This window comes from Myotis yumanensis, unplaced genomic scaffold (genome assembly GCF_028538775.1).
Source record: "Myotis yumanensis isolate MYYU_CA2020_CCGP unplaced genomic scaffold, mMyoYum1.0.hap1 SCAF_15, whole genome shotgun sequence".
In the NCBI taxonomy this organism is placed as follows: domain Eukaryota; kingdom Metazoa; phylum Chordata; class Mammalia; order Chiroptera; family Vespertilionidae; genus Myotis; species Myotis yumanensis.
The window spans coordinates 7,663,247-7,679,802 of NW_027223766.1; the positions used below are offsets into that span (position 1 = coordinate 7,663,247).

The 16,556-nt window shown below is 41.0% G+C and overlaps 1 protein-coding gene across 3 annotated transcripts in view; it reads left to right on the forward strand.

The window, feature by feature from the left end:
* The window catches only part of SPIDR (scaffold protein involved in DNA repair), a 289,161-nt gene that overhangs the window by 128,585 nt on the left and 144,020 nt on the right, over positions 1–16,556 (forward strand). The gene's annotated exons all lie outside the window — the stretch shown is intronic.

Here is a 16,556-nt window from a genome sequence, read left to right on the forward strand (position 1 = left end):
TTTTGTTTTGTTTTGTGCTGTGTTGTTTTACCTGTTAAAATCCTTATACAGTGGGGCCTTGACTTATGTTTAATTCGTGCTGAGACCGAGCTCGTTAAGGAGCTCATTAACACAGATTACTCTATCAGCTCAATGCAAAAAATCGGCCGAGAGACAGCTGGTATCTCAAAAAACTCGTTAGTCGGGAAACTCGTTAGTCAGGACACTCGTAAGTCAAGACCCCACTGTAGTTTATATCATCTAGCTTACATTAACTTTACCACTTTTACTTCCTCCCATTCAACAGTTGATAGAAAATAGCAGCATAAGAAATAAGCTATGAAGCCAATCCATACTGCAAACAGAGCACGCACATTGCTTTTGATTGTAATGAGCCCTGAATAAAACTTTGTTAGTACCAAGTAGTTTCTCTCTGCTGGCCCTTGGGGATAATTGCCATCCCCAAAACAGCTAGCTCAGAGGAACAGACGGACCATTTAAGATAGGTGGCTGCACAGATTATTAACCAAGGAGGGAAGTGAGAAACTGAACTCCAAAGACAAGGGAACTGAGGAACTGAACCGTTTGGTCTCTAGAATAGGGATTATGTGAACTGTATCTGTTTCTTTTTCTGGGAGAGGGTTTCCTTATATCCAGTTGTCCCAATTGTTGATGACCCAAAATAAAACAAACACTTGCCTCTGTGAGGTCATTGAGGCATAATATAATCATGATCTAAAACCCTCAGTCTCCTTCCCATCAAGTGGCTCATATGCATTCTTAGAAGCATGTTTAGGACAATGTTGGTGTAGAGATGGGGTGGAGTTGGAGTTATACCTAGAGAGTGCTCTCAAATTACCAAATAGAGGCTCCCACTACAAATGTCAGTTCCTCCTTATCAGCTTAGCAAACTGTTTCTGGGATTGTCATTTTGATTGAACTGGTTTTCAAGAATGAATTTCTGTAGTTGGGGTTAAAAGAGTTTACCACAAGGAAAGAGACTGAATGCCTGGTATATGACCTGACACAAAGAAGTCACTAAATAAAGTTGTCAAATGAGTGAACGGACATTGAAGTTCTGCTGTGATAGATAACGGTCATTTTTTGTGAGATCTTTCTTGCCGTGTAAGTTCTTTATGTACATTGACAATTTGAGGTCAAATAAGTCAGTCCCCCTATAGCACTCAGTCTGGGGAGGCTGTTTTGTTACTGCTTCCTGGAGCAGCTGTGAATTTGTTGATAAGACTAAACCAGATGACCCAGATTACCTACGGTGGGCTCAGCTGTTTCTGCCTGTCGTGGGGGAACCCCGTAGTCCTGGGTGTAGTTCTCCCTTGAAGGAAGGTAAATCCATCACCAGCTTTGTCCTTCCATTAGAGCAGAACATTGGGGAGGGAGGTAGTGACGCTGGCCCTTTGTTCTTCTGTGTAGTACCTCCTACTGTTGAGTCACCCCAGGTTCAATTGCCCTGGAGAGGTATTGCTATGAGAGTCTTATAGTTCTGGACATGTAAAAGCAAAAGAATCAAAACCATGTATTAAAAAGCTGGTACTGGACACAGTTGTGATTCTGGATTTTAAAAAAGAATTGCTGTAAAGGAAACCATTGGGATAGTTGGTTAAAAAAAAAATGAAAAGATATACTCCATCCATATCATATCTTTAGGGAAAAGCAAATGCAGCGATGAAATAGTGCTACCCATTTATTACAATGGCCAGAATCAGGAACACTGACAACACCAAATGCTGGCAAGAATGTGGAGCAACAGGAATTCCCACTGCTGTGGGAATGCAAAATGGTTTAGCTACTATGGACAGTTTGGCAGTTTCCTACAAAACTAAATATATTCTTACCATACAATCCCGCAAGTATGCTCCTTAGTATTTACCCAGGTAGTTGAAAACTTAGGTCTACACAACAGACACCTGCACAGGGATGTTTATAGCAGCTTTATTGATAATTGCCCAAACTTGGAAGCAACCAAGATGTCCTTCAGTAGACAAATAGATAAATAAAACTAGTACATCTAGAAAATTGAATATTACTCAATTTTTTTAAAAAATATATTTTATTGATTTTTTACAGAGAGGAAGGGAGAGAGACAGAGAGCCAGAAACATCGACCAGCCGCCTCCTGCACATCTCCCACTGGGGACGCGCCCGCAACCCAGGTACATGCCCTTGACCGGAATCGAACCCGGGACCCTTCAGTCCGCAGGCCGACGCTCTATCCACTGAGCCAAACCGGTTTCGGCGAATATTACTCAATTTTAAAATAAAGTAAGCTAGCCCTAGCTGGTTTGCTTCAGTGATTAGAGCATCAGCCTGCAGACTGAAGGGTCCCAGGTTTGATTCCGGTCAAGGGCACGTATCTTGGTTGCAGGCTCAATCCCTGGCTCTGGTTGGGGCCCTGTGTGGGAGGCAACCAATCCATATGTCTCTCTCACATCAGTGTTTCCATTTCTCTGTCTCTCCCCCTCCCTTCCACTCTCTCAAAAAAAAAAAAAAAAAAATCAATGGAAGAATATCCTAGGGTGATGATTAACAAAAAAAATAAATAAATAAAATAAAGCAAGCTATCGAGCTATGAAAAGAGATAGAAGAACCTTAAATGTATCTTACTAAGTGAAAAAAGCTAGTCTGAAAAGGCTACACACTGTGTGATTTCAACTACGTAGCACTTTGAAAAAGATAAAACTATGGAGACAGTAAAATGATCATTGGTTGCCAGGGATTGTGAAGGGATCTCGAGATAAGTAGGAGGAACACAGAATATTTAGGGCAGTGAAAATACTCTGTATCATTATACAGTTTTCTAAACTTATAGAATATACAGCACCAAGAGTGAAGCATATTGTAAGCTATAGACTGTAGGTGATTATGATGTATTAATATCGGTTCATCAATTATAACAAATGTACCATTGTGTTAAGGGGATATTGATAATGGGGGAGGCTATGCATGTGTAGGGACAGGGGACACGTGGAAAACCTTTGTACTATCCCCTCAATTTTGCTATAACCAAAAACTGCTCTGAAAAATGTAAAGTCTTAATTTTAAAAAATAAATGACAGTAATATCTGCAGTTTACTCTGTATGGTTCACCAAGAGAATAATAATAGTAACAAACAACCGGAGCCACAGTAATATGTATGTGCATTGTATTTGGAGAGGGTGACAAAGCAAATGTAATTTAAGGTTCACCCTTCACAAATCCAGGTCAAGAGTACAGGAGCATTCTTGCCTATTTTCTGTAAGTCTGAAAATATTTAAAAATAAAATATTGAGGCAGAGACTCTATTTCAGGAAGCCACAAAACCTTAGGAAGCCACAAAAACCTGTTTCCAAGAGCAAAGAAAATGGACTTAAATGGAGCATGGAGGCCAGGGGCAACAGCTTAGAGCAGTTGTCCTCGGCTGTTTGTCTTGGTGCTTTGGAAGGGTATGGGATATGGGCATGCAGAGATTTAAATTGGCCCAGAATTGAGCCTTTTATTTTTAAAGTAATTTCATATCAAGGTCTCTAAGCACACTACAATCTGCAAAGAGATGGAAAGAAACCAGGCCACAGAAGACCGGACAGTGTAGGAGGAGTCAAGGCCATGACCCCTGCATAGTTCCAAGGATCCTTCAAGCCAGGAGCGCTTGCTGCCTAACTGACACGTGAAGCCTGGATAACTAAACCCCGGTGCATCAGAGCTGCCCCTTCCTCAGGCCGCGTGTGACTGAACAGGACTTGATGTGGTGACAGTGGCCTATGCTGCCCACACACCTAATTTTATTCTTCCCACGGGGTAAAACCAACATCTTCCAAATTAGACAGGCTTCTCACAGGCTCTCCTCTGCCACAGGGTTGATTTCAAACATCTGTCAGCTCTCTCATCGCTGAGAAACAGGTCAGCCACGGGGTATTTTAGCCCTAATGAATTCACCTCTGGCACCTAGCGATTGGCTAACTCAGTGGTTATCATGGAATACCAAATCACAAGTGACAAGTCAGTGCTTAAGTATTCACTGGCTGTCCCTGCAGAATGGCTCTAGTTGTTTCCTCTTCTATTTTCACTGCTGTACATTTCATTCCTTGCCCGAGCCACTGCAGCGACTTCCAGCTGGTTACCTACCCACTTCTGGGATCTTCTTTTTTCAAGCCCTTTTGTGTCCTGCTGGTTTTGCCACAGTCCTGACATAAATTTTGGAAGCCTGGTTTGGGCCTGCTGCTCATTTACTCAAAAATATTAGGTAGTTCCTTGTAGTGTATTACAATAGAGACTGCTTGTCAGTGTACAAGTTATGATTCCCTCATACAACTTTTCCAAGTTTGTTTTCTGTTGCTCTGTTATTCTGTGGGCCAGCTAATGAACCAATTTAATATTCCTGGTATTTCCCCCCTCACTCTGCCTCGCATGTCTTCATTTAAGACATCTCAAATTCCATTTTCTCATCAAGTCTGTCCTAATTCTTTCCAGCTGTATGGGCTCTCTCCAGTGTTTGAACCCTTGTCGCTTTTTGTTTGTTTTTTTAAACTAGTGTTTCTCATGCAGTACTTGTCATATTCTCCTTAATGGGAGAGCTGTTCCATGGGTTTCTCCTATCTTCATGCTTTGCAGATGGCTAGTTCTTTAAGAGTGGTGACTATGGATATGGCAAAGAAGAGACCTGCAGTTATAAAATGTGCTGTAATTTGCAGTGACAATATAGAAACACATTTAATAAACAACTTTAAACCTATAACCAATAAGAAAATCTAAGTTAATGCCACAAATACCACTATTAGCTATTTTAATAAATTGTTTAATCAGATTTTTTAAATGTATTCACTGAAAAACATCTAAGAAAGAAAATTAATGCTATGGGAGTCCAACAATAGGTTATTCTTTTAAGTATTAGACTTTATTTTTAAAACTTCAGCATCAAATAGAAAAATATTAAATGTGGGCCATTTCTTAATAGTCATTTTAAGATGCCTTGTGTCTCATACTGTGAAATAAAAGGTGAAAACTATGATAGTAGTCCTGGGAGCAGAGGCCTGGGACCTGGTAGAGGCCAGCAGGCCCAGCAGTCTGTCCAGTCCGTACAGGGGTGGCAGGGGGTCTACTCCCTGTGCTCAGCTGGTGAGGAAATCTTACTGTTTCTTTCCTCATTGTATCATTGGATTTTAAAATGGTCCATCTAGTGACAACTCCTTAAGAATACCTTTTCATCTAGGAATTAATATTTTAAGATTTGGGTGTTTTTATATTATTACTAGAGGCCTGTTGCATGAATTCGTGCACAGGTGGTGTCCCTCGGCCTGGCTGGTAATCTAGGCCGGCTTTGGGGGAGGGGCCGTGGGAGGTTGGCTGTGGGAGCGCACTGACCACCAGGGGCAACTCCTATGTTGAGCGTCTGCCTCCTGGTGGTCAGTGTGCATCATAGCGACTGGTGTTCCGGTCATTCCGGTTGCTTATGCTTTTATATATATTGATTATGGTATGATTTTGGTCCTTTAGTAGCTAGATATTTACAATCCAAATAAATAAAAAGCAGAGAACTGTCATGTGTGTGAGATATATATATATATATATGTCTTGCAGTCAGCTTTTAGGCAATTCTTACCTATCAGCATCTTCAGCTTTGAGAATGATTTTTTCCAGGTTCTTTTAGGCTGGCTGTAATTTTCCCTTCTCCTCTGACTTGGTATTTTCTTTCTGCTCTGCAATTTCCCACTGAGGGAGGACCACATGGGACATGCATGGTACCTGCACTGGAAGCATGGCCCTCTTGTGGCTCTTCATGGATGCTTCGGTGGTGTTCTCCTTTATTATTTTGCCACCCACAGTACCAGGTGAATCAGGAGAATAAGATTCTGGGCACACGTGTTTCTCAAGACCAGCTGTTTGGATATTGTGGTTTAGTTTTAGGTAGTATTTGCTATTTTCATTGGCTTTTCCTTTGTCTTTCGTATTTTAGTTTTTTAAATGAATTCAAATGTGCTCTGGCTTTTGCACTTCCTTTTTTAAAAAATTTTTTGGTGAAAAACTCTCCAAAAGTCTCCTACGAAAAAAAGGAAAAGAATGATAAATTATTAAGTATTTGTTTGCTATTTTTCTCTTTTCAGATATTTTTAGTAATAAGTTAAATTTACTTTTTAAATATGTTTTTTTAAATTCGCTCTTTTAGTGAGTACTCCATTAAAAAATAGGCTTTATTTTTCAGAGCAGTTTTAGGTTCACAGCAAAATTGCTTAGAAGATCAGAGATTTCCCATATACCTCCTGTCCCCACACATGCATAGAGTCACTCTTATCAACATCCCCCATCAGAATGTTCCATTTATTAAAATTGATGAACCTACATTAATGCTTCATTATCATCCGAAGTCCATATTTTACATTAGGATCCATTCTTGGTGTTGTACATGCTATAGATTCGGACAAATTTATAAACTTATAAAAATGTGTAAATTTATATATATCCATATTTTTAAGGTGGTGTTTTATGCAAACTTAGTAGGATCTAACCTATCACAAAATGTCTTGTTTAATGTTTGGACTATTGGTGAAGAGTTTATGGCCTAGTCAACATTTCCTGTTAGGTTTATATTTCATAGAAATACTTACTTATTTAATTTAATATATGCTAATTAAAATACTAATATTTTGAAGTTACATTTTTAAAGACTTATGAAGTAGTGAAAAATCTTCTTCCAAATACAATAAGTTATATATGGGGCCTATCCAGGATACTAAGAGATGTTTTGAATTTTCAATTAATTTAATTAACTTGTGATGAAATCTACATTTTATAAGTAGAATTTTTAAATACAGTATATTGGTGAATATATAAATAAATATTAATATAAAGAATTTTTTTGAATTACATTGAAACTGAAAATGTTGTTTATACTGTCAGATTTCATGCTGAATTTACAGATCGCAATTGACTATCTAATTTGATCATTACATTCCACAGGGCTTGTGTGATGATCGAATGATACTATGAGCTTGAAAATCTTTCACAAATTGTAGAGCACAAGTATTTCTATTAGGTGGCATGCCATGTATATGGATCTTACAATGGCTGTTAGGGCACGAGATTCATTGAGACCTCCTTCCTTCATATGGGCATGTAGGACTTCCCAAATCCATGGATTTCTTTCACTGTCACTTGACAGGAATTTGCTTGCCCTGCTAGTGTTTAGGATTGAAGTGAAATGCTTCTTGGTTTTTAGTACACCTATCAAAAAAATTTGCGTCTTTTAATAGGGTGTTCATTTTCATGATCTGGCCGTGATTTACATTTCACTCCAGTGAAGGGGAAATGGCTTAGGGATACGGGTGGTTCTTGTAACTTTCTCCATGACGAGATGGAGCCATTCCAGTAAACCTTTTGGGTTGTTGTAACCAACTGTATTGCAGTAACAAATATTTTCTCATGTTACTGTTTGGAATCGTATCTTGTATGCTTATTGTAGAGGATCTGATCAAAATAACATGGTAGTAACACCACCACCAAACCACTGTGCTTTTTAGAGCTTATATAACTACAAGCATCCTTATAAATGCCTGTTTGGAACTTTACTAAATAAGTATTTTATTATATTGCATCCAGAGCAGTTGGAACTTAGTATGTTGGGACTTTCACCTCATTTCCTTTCCCTGTCCTCTTTGATCATATAGACGTCATCTAAAGGCATTCAAGTAAAACAGGTATAATCCATACAGAGGTATATGAGAACTTTTTTTCAGATTAAAATATAATTAACATACCATATAATTCACCATTTAAAAGTGTACAATGGTTTTTTAATCTACTAGAGGCCCAGTGCACGAATTCGTGCATGGGTGGGGTCCGGCCAGCCCAGCCCCTATCGGGGTGGATCAGGGCCAGGCCTGTGGGGAGGAGGAGACAGTGGGAGGTTGGCTGGCTGACCCACCCCCGATCGGGGCTCAATCAGGGCCAGGCAGGCTGGGGGGAGGGGCCACGGGTGATTCACTGGTGGGCCCCACCCACATTTGGGGTGGGGGTGCGATTAGGGGAGGGGCCAGCCTGGGAAAGTGGCTTTGGGCCGATCAGGTTAGTGGGGGTTCATAGGGGGTGGGAGTGGCCAGGAGGAGGGGCTATGGGGTGCAATCAGGGCGGGCTGGCTGGGGGAAGGGGCTGCGGGCCTATCATGGTGAGGCAGGACTGGCCGGTGGGAAGGTAGGTGGTGTTTGGCCTGCCGCCCCGCTCTTGATCAGAGTGGGAATGTCTGATCAGGGGCAGGCCAGCAGGGGGGGAGGCGCCTCGAGGTTGGCCAGCCAGCCCCACCCCCTGATCAGGCAGGTTCACTGGCCACAGTGGATGTCATAGCAACCAGTTGTTAAGGTCATTATGGCCCTTACAGTCACTTTTTATATATATAGATAATAATAAAAGCATAATATGCTAATTAGACCGGACAGCCAAACAACCTTCTGGACATCATGCCCTCCCCTCCCGGCCCTATCGCTCCCAACTGCCCTCCCCTGCCGGCCTGGTTGCCCCCAACTGCCCTCCCCTATGGGCCTATAGATCAATGGAACACAACAGAGAGCCTAGAAATCAACCCACACCTTTATGGTCAATTAATATTTGACAAAGGAGGCAAGGGCATACAATGAAGTAAAGAAAGTCTCTTCAATTAATGTTGTTAGGAAAATTGGACGGGTACATACTAAAAAATGCAACTAGACAACCAACTTACATCATACACAAGAATCAATTCAAAATGGATAAAAGACTTAGATGTAAGTTGTAAAACCATAAAAATCCTAGAAGAAAACATAGGTAGTAAAATCTTAGACACCTCTTAGAGCAATATTTTTGCTGCTATCTGAGGGAAAGGGAAATACAGGAAAAACTAATCAAAAGTGATTATTCCAAACTAAAGAGCTTCTACACAACAAAAGAAATCACTAACAAAATGAAAAGTGAACCCACTGCATGGAAGAACATATTCGCCAATAATGCATCTGATAAAAAATTAATCTCCAAAATATATAAAGAACTTATACAACTCAACATTAGGAAGACAATCCAATTTAAAAAAGGGCAAAGGACATGAATAGACATTTCTCCAAGTAGGACATACAGATGGCTAATAGACATATGAAAAAATGCTTAATTTTTTTAAAGAAATAAAACATTGTAAAAATTCAGATATGCTTCATGTGAAAACTGTCCATTTATTAAGCAATCACAGTTCCGAGCATTATATAAAACATTAAAACACTTGTCCAAGCTCCATAAGTGCCTATTCTGTTGCACTCTGTTTGTGTGACATTGACATCTGAGTGCCATGTCATGCAGTAACCGGTTCTTCAAGACTTGCTCAAGAAACAAATTTCTGATCCACAGAAGTAGACCACACAGGTTAACGCTTAAGATGCAAATTAAAATGACAATGAGGTATTACCTCACACCTGTCAGAATGGCTCTCTGTTGTGTTCCATTGTCTATATGCCTGTTCTTATGCCAGTACCAGTCTATTTTGAAATCAATGGCCTTGTAGTATAGCTTGATATCCGGTATTGTAATACCTCCAACTATGTTCTTCTTTCTCAAGATTGCTAATGCTATTCCGGGTCTTTTTTGATTCCATATATATTTTTGGAATATTTTTTCTAGCTCTATGAAATATACTATTGGTATTTTAGTGGGAATTGCATTGAATGTATAGTTTAGATTGTTTTGAGTAGAATGAACATTTTAATGATATTAATTCTTCCAATCCAGGAACATAGTATCTGCTTCCACTTATTTGTATATTCCTTAATTTCTTTCTTCAGTGTCATATAGTTCTATGAGTACAGGTCTTTTACCTCCTTGGTTAAATTTATTTCTAGATACCTTATATCTTTCTGTTGCAATATTAAATGGGGTTGTTTTCGTAGTTTCACTTTCTGATAGCTCATTATTGGTGTATAAAAATGCCACCAATTTCTGGATGCTGATTTTCTATCCTGCAACTTTGCTCAATTTATTTTTTAGATCTAGTAGTTTGTAGGTGGTCTTTAGAGTTTTCTATATACAATATTATGTCATATGCAAATAATGACAGTTTTATTTCCTCCTTTCCAATTTGGATGCCTTTTATTTCTTCTTCTAGTCTGGTAGCATGGCTAGAACTTCCTGTACTATGCTAAATAAGAGTGGTGAAAGCAGACATCCCTGTCTTATTCCTGATCTTAAGGCAACGCTTGTGGTTTTGACCCACTAGTATGTTGACTGTAGGTTTGTCATTATGTTGAAGTCTGCTCCCTCCATTTCCACTTTACTGAGAGTTTTTATCATCGGTGGGTGTTAGACTCCAACTCTTGTTCCCCCTTCAGTTACCCTGGGCTGAGAGGTATTGATCAAAAGAGTCTCCAGATTTACAGTAAAATACTGCCCAATCAACTTGGACAGGTTGAGAATGTTACTGTCCCAGTCCACAGGAGGGGGCTAAGCACTTCCTCCTGGTCCCAGACTTGGAATGTCCAGCGCTGAGCAGCTCTGCATTCCCCCACAGAACTGCGCTGGGGTCGGCGGGGGGCGGGGGGGGGCCCTGGACTCCACAAGGTGATGTGTACAGCCTGTAGGAGGGGAAGAGGGCTGTCCCTCTCCTTCCTGAGCTGCCTGGTGGAGCTCACTAGGAGCGTGGATCAGCCTCTCCACAATGCAGTCCCAAAGGCCAGCACTCACCCATCTGTATCCCTGATAGATGCCTCCCTGGGGGATACAGTCCCTGAGATAAAATCCCAGCTCTGCACAGAACCGCGCCTTCGCCGCCAGTCCAAGCAGGAGGGGTTAGAAATCAGCCCCACACAGGACTCAGATCTCTCCAAAGGGCCGAGATTCCCAGCTCCACTCATGCTCTCAATTCTTCTCAGTGTGGGCCACAAATCCCTCACCTACCTGGCTCCCTGTGCTGCTATCCCCACAGGGCGAGCAGTCCTGGAGGCTCTGCAAGTAGGGGGAGGGGAGGTGGGAGAATCCTTTCCCCTTTCCCCAAGCCTAACAGTTTAGTCACTAACTGGGGCTCTCTGCACAGTGCCTACAAGAAAGTAGAACTTTCCAGAGGCCCCTCTGCTGGACCCAAACACCACAGCGCAGCCTTTCCAGTCCTCAGAGCCTGAAGCAAACTTCTAGGCCTGGGGCTGCTAACAATAGGAGCACTCCTGCACTGGGAGGTGCTCCCGGTCTCCCAGGCACACAGAATCCCCCTGGTTCCCTCTGCCCAATGCTGTGTGGGCTCTGCTTCCTGTCTCTGCTGCTTGGGTTTGGGATCCCTGTGTAGGGCGGAGACCCTCACTCCCAGGGGGAGGGAATTTTGCAGCTGATAACCCTCCGGCCTCTCAGCCACCCCACCTTCTCAAGAGGGTCCTCCCCATTTCCGTGACTCTCCTCCTCTTACCAGCCTCTACGTTGTTTCTTCACTGCACCTTAGGTATATTTCCAGTCAGCTATACTAGTACTTCATTTGGTTTTTCATGTTGATTGCACAGTATTTTAGTTATAAATCTGGTCCCTGGTTTGGATCAAGGGCATGTAGCCTCTGGCTACTCTGCAGCCTTCTTGTCTCTCTCCCATTTCATTTATTTTAAGAATTCTGACATATAAATTAAATTCTTTTACAGTAGAGTAATTGTGTCAAATTTTAAATTTCTTATTTTGTATGGAGAAAAGTAGAATTTTGAAGTAAAAAGGAAAATTCAATGTTTATGTTTAGGGAGGTGCTTTGTGTTCTGATGAAATGATTGAGTTTCTGTAGGGTCACATTTAGGTGGTATGTGTCTGCTCACCTTGTAGAGTGAGTTAGGAAGTCTTCTCTCTCTTACTTTTTGGCAGAGTTTGTAAATGGTTGGTAGAATCTCTATCAGTGAAACCATCTGGGCTGGGGCTTTTGTTTATTAGAAGTGTTTAATTTACTGACTTAGTCTCTTTATTTATTATAGATCTATTCTGAAAGGTTAATGTGGGGAGGGGGGTGCTCTGGAAGGCTAAATAGCCATCTCAGATGGTGTATAAAGAAAAATTGAATTTATTTAAGGAAAAGGGGGTGGAAGATGGGGATATCCAAAGGGAAGGGCTATATAGCTCTTAGCTAAAGGATACTGGGTTCATGATGGCAGCAAAAATATACTTAGGGAGAGAAACCAAGATGGCGGCATAGGTAAACACCTGAAATTGCTGCCTCGCACAACCACTTCAAAACTGCAACTAAAAGACAAAATGGACATCATCCAGAACCACAGGAAGGCTGGCTGAGTGGAAATTCTACAACTAGAAGGAAAGAGAAAAGCACACTGAGACTCAGAGTAGGTGCAGAAGTAAAGTGCAGAGGTACGGAGGCGCGCACGGAAAGGGCTGGGAACTGAGGACGCGGTTGTCTTTTTCAATTAGGAGGGAGACACAAGCTCCTGACTGCTCTGAACTCCAGTTCTGGGTGAGTCTCTGGGGAAAACTGGACTGTCTGGCATCGGGCGAAACTTGAGGGCGGCTTTCTCTCAGAGGTGCTTGCAGCGATTAACGCGGGACACTGAGACTCGGGGCCTCTTAGGACAGGGCTGAGGATCAGCCGTAGCTGTTTGCTCCACGCTGTTGATTCCGAGACCCCACCCCACCCAAGCTGTGCACAGAGGCTTTTGCATATGAATGACCTGGCCCTTTGCAATCTACAATTACCTAACAAACTGCAGCTGGGTCACAGAGACCCAGAACATCCAAAAGAAGGCCCAAGACCCCACAGCAGCTTGCATTGCTTCACAGCTGGGCCTCATCTTGGCACCTCCAAACCCCAAACAAGGAAGAGGAATCTCCAGATCTCTCCATAGCTCCTGCTTGGTAGCCTCAGGCAGAGGCTAAATTAGCACCTCCTTAGAGATCCAAGAGCCAGTGTACCCAGTGGTCAGATTGGGACCATCCAGATTACAACTCCTCAGATCCATAAAGGACACACTCAGGGGGAAGACTCAGTGAGCACCAAAGCCCCACTGAAGCAAGTCTTGCCCTAGAAGAACTTCCAGCACATAAGTTCTCCCACCGTAGACACAGCTGATTCTCACAGCCAGTGATACCAACAACAATCAAGGCTTAGCTACAACAAGACTGTGCACAAAGCCCACAAAGGGGTGCACCAAGAGTGTCCACCTCAGGTAATTGGGGAGGCTGAGCCACTGGGCCCTATAGGACACCTAGCAAAGAAAGCCACTCTATCAACACAGAGAAGCAGCCAAAATGCGGAGACAAAGAAACAGGTCACAAACGACAGAAATGGAGGAAAGCAAACTACTGGATATAGAGTTCAAAACCACGGTTATAAGGTTTTTCAAGAATTTTCTAGAAACTGCCGATAAATTTAGTGAGACCCTCAAGGATATGAAAAAGGACCAACTAGAAATTAAGCATATACTGACTGAAATAAAGAATAATATACAGAGATCCAACAGCAGACTAGAGGAGCGCAAGAATCAAGTCAAAGATTTGAAATACGAAGAAGTAAAGAACACGCAACTGGAAAAGCAAAAAGAAAAAAGAATCCAAAAATATGAAGATAGTGTAAGGATCCTCTGGGACAACTTCAAGCATACCAACATCCGAATTATGGGGATGCCAGAAGGAGAGAGAGAGCAAGATATTGAAAACCTATTTGAAGAAATAATGACAGAAAACTTCCCCTACCTGGTAAAAGAAATAGACTTACAAGTCCAGGAAGCACAGAGAACCCCAAACAAAAGGAATCCAAAGAGGACCACACCAAGACACATCATAATTAAAATGCCAAGGGCTAAAGACAAAGAGAGAATCTTAAAACCAGCAAGAGAAAAACAGTTAGTTACCTACAAGGGAGTAGCCATACGACTGTCAGCTGATTTCTCAACAGAAACTATGCAGGCCAGAAGGGAGTGGCAAGAAATATTCAAAGTGATGAATAGCAAGAATCTACAACCAAGATTACTTTACCCAGCAAAGCTATCATTCAGAATTGAAGGTCAGATAAAGAGCTTCACAGATAAGGAAAAGCTAAAGGAGTTCATCACCACCAAACCAGTATATGAAATGCTGAAAGGTATTCTTTAAGAAGAGGAAGAAGAAGAAAAAGGTAAAGATAAAAATTATGAACAACAAATACATATCTATCAACATGTGAATCTAAAAATCAAGTGAATAAATAATCTGATGAACAGAATAAACTGGTGAATATAATAGAATCAGGGGCATAGAAAGGGAGTGGACTGACTATTCTCGGGAGGTGTTGGGGGGTGCGGGAAGAGACTGGACAAAAATCGTACACCTATGGATGAGGACAGTGGGGTGGGGGTAAGGGCAGAGAGTGAGGTGGAAACCGGGTGGAGGGGAGCTATGGGGGAAAAAAGGAACAACTGTAATAATCTGGACAATAAAGATTTATTTTTAAAAAGAGAAAGAAAGAAACAAAAAATATGCTTAGGACAGTGAAGCAAGGAAGGGCATAGAAGAAGCAACAGGAGAGCCTAAGCTGGACTGCTTTGGCTCACTGAGAAGTCAGAGAAAGGGGGACCTAGGAGACAGGTTCAGGGAGTTAGCCTGGGACATGCTGCTGCTTCCCATTGCTCCCCTGGTTGCAAGTCTCATGGATCCCTTAGAGTTTGGGGAATGTGTGCCTGTGGGCGAATGGTGTGGACATGCTCCAGAGGGAGAGCACACACTGGGTCCTTTGTCCTGAGCGTATTTATCTGTTTTTTGTGGGTGGAAATCTTAGGGGAGATTTCAGGATGGGGTCTTAATAGAATCTGCATCAGCTTTCCAGGTGTGCTCTTTCAGGGTTGTAGTCTCCACTGATTGGTTGGTGCCAGGGTAGGGGGTCATTAGTCACTATCGATGGTCCTGAGGTAGCCATGGTGTCACTTGTCAGGTTTGCTGCTTTTCTGGGCCTGGAACTAAAACACAACTAGAGGCCTAGATGTTATCCCTAGGGAGATCCAGAGTCCACACTGCATGACCAGTGATATGCTAGGGAAGGATAGGTTACCCTGGGGGTGACGTTCTTGTTTTCCCAATTTGCCCCTCCCTAGGTATCTGAGGCTTTCTGCCCTGGTGAGTTTCTGTATCTGGCCCATTGTCCTTACTCTGATATTCAAATTCTCTATTTTTACCTATCAGTTTTGGTAGTTTGTGTCTTTCTAGGACTTTGTCCATTTTATTTCCTTTATCTAATAATTGGCATATAGTTGTTCGTATTATTCCCTTAAAGTATTTCATATAACATCACTGATTTCTGTAAGGTTGGTAGTGCTTCCTCTCTTTCCTTCCTGATTTTTGCCATTTTAATTTTCTTTCATTTTTTTCATGGTTAGTCTAGCTAATGGTTTATAAATTTTGATGATCTATTTAATGAACCTTCTTTTAGTTTTGTTAATTTTGTTTTTTTGTTTTTCTGTTCTCCATTTCAGTTATTTCTGCTTAATCTTTGTCATTTTCTTCCTTTTCCTTGCTTTAAGTTTAGTTTGCTCATATTTTTCTGCTTTTTTATAATAAGGAAGGTGAGATTGATTTGTGACCTTTCTTTTTTAATATTGGCATCCACAACTGTAAATATTCCTCTGAACACTTCTTTATCTCTATCTCATAAGTTTTACTATGCTGTATTTTCCATTTCATTCCTTTCAAAATATTTACTAATTTTCTTTGTGATTTGTTAATTGATCTCTTTATTATTCAGGATCGTGTTGTTTAATTTTCACTTATTTGTGAATTTCCCAAATTTAATTTCCTTATTCTATTGATTTCTAATTTTAACTCATTGTGGTCAAAGAAAATAGCTTGTATGATTTCAGTCTTTTTAAATTTACTGACCATATGGTCTGTACTGGAGAATGGATATGTGCACTTGCAAAAAACATGTATTCTGATATGAAAGTTCTTTACAATTTCTCGTTTAGCGTAATTACAGCTTTTAATTGCTTGATCTTTGATAAGGCTTGATAAGATTATTACTTCTGCAAGTGTAAAGGGATCAGTGTAGATGTTATATGTAAATACTAGTGGCCCGGTGCACGAAATTCCTGCACATTAAAAGGGAATTATTTTTGCCCTTTCTCTATAATAGAAGTGTGAGAGATGAAAGGAAATTAGTAAAATGTATATGAAAATGATATATAAACTTATTAATAAATAAACAGTACAAAAGGATATAGCAACAGAGGCATGATATAAAAACAATAAAAACATGATATGAAAACAACAAAAACATGATATAAAAACAACAAAAAACATGATATAAAAACAACAGTGATGCAAGCAATGACTGATAAAGTGATTAAACTTATTCTAATATCTCCCTGTACACCACATTAAGAGTGAAAACACTTTCAGAGTGCTTGACTAATTTCCCTAGTGATGAAGTATTTAGAACTTGAACTTTAACATCCATGCTCTTCAAACTCGAGAGAAAGCAACATATAACTGACCATGTGCAAAAACAGGTTCAGGTAGGAATATTCCTACTCTGTCTAGAGTTCGTCCTTGTGATTTATTAATAGTCATCACAAATGCTGGCATCATGGGAAACTGTCGTTGAATCAATTTAAATGGGAGGCCTGTGTCAGATGGGGACAAAT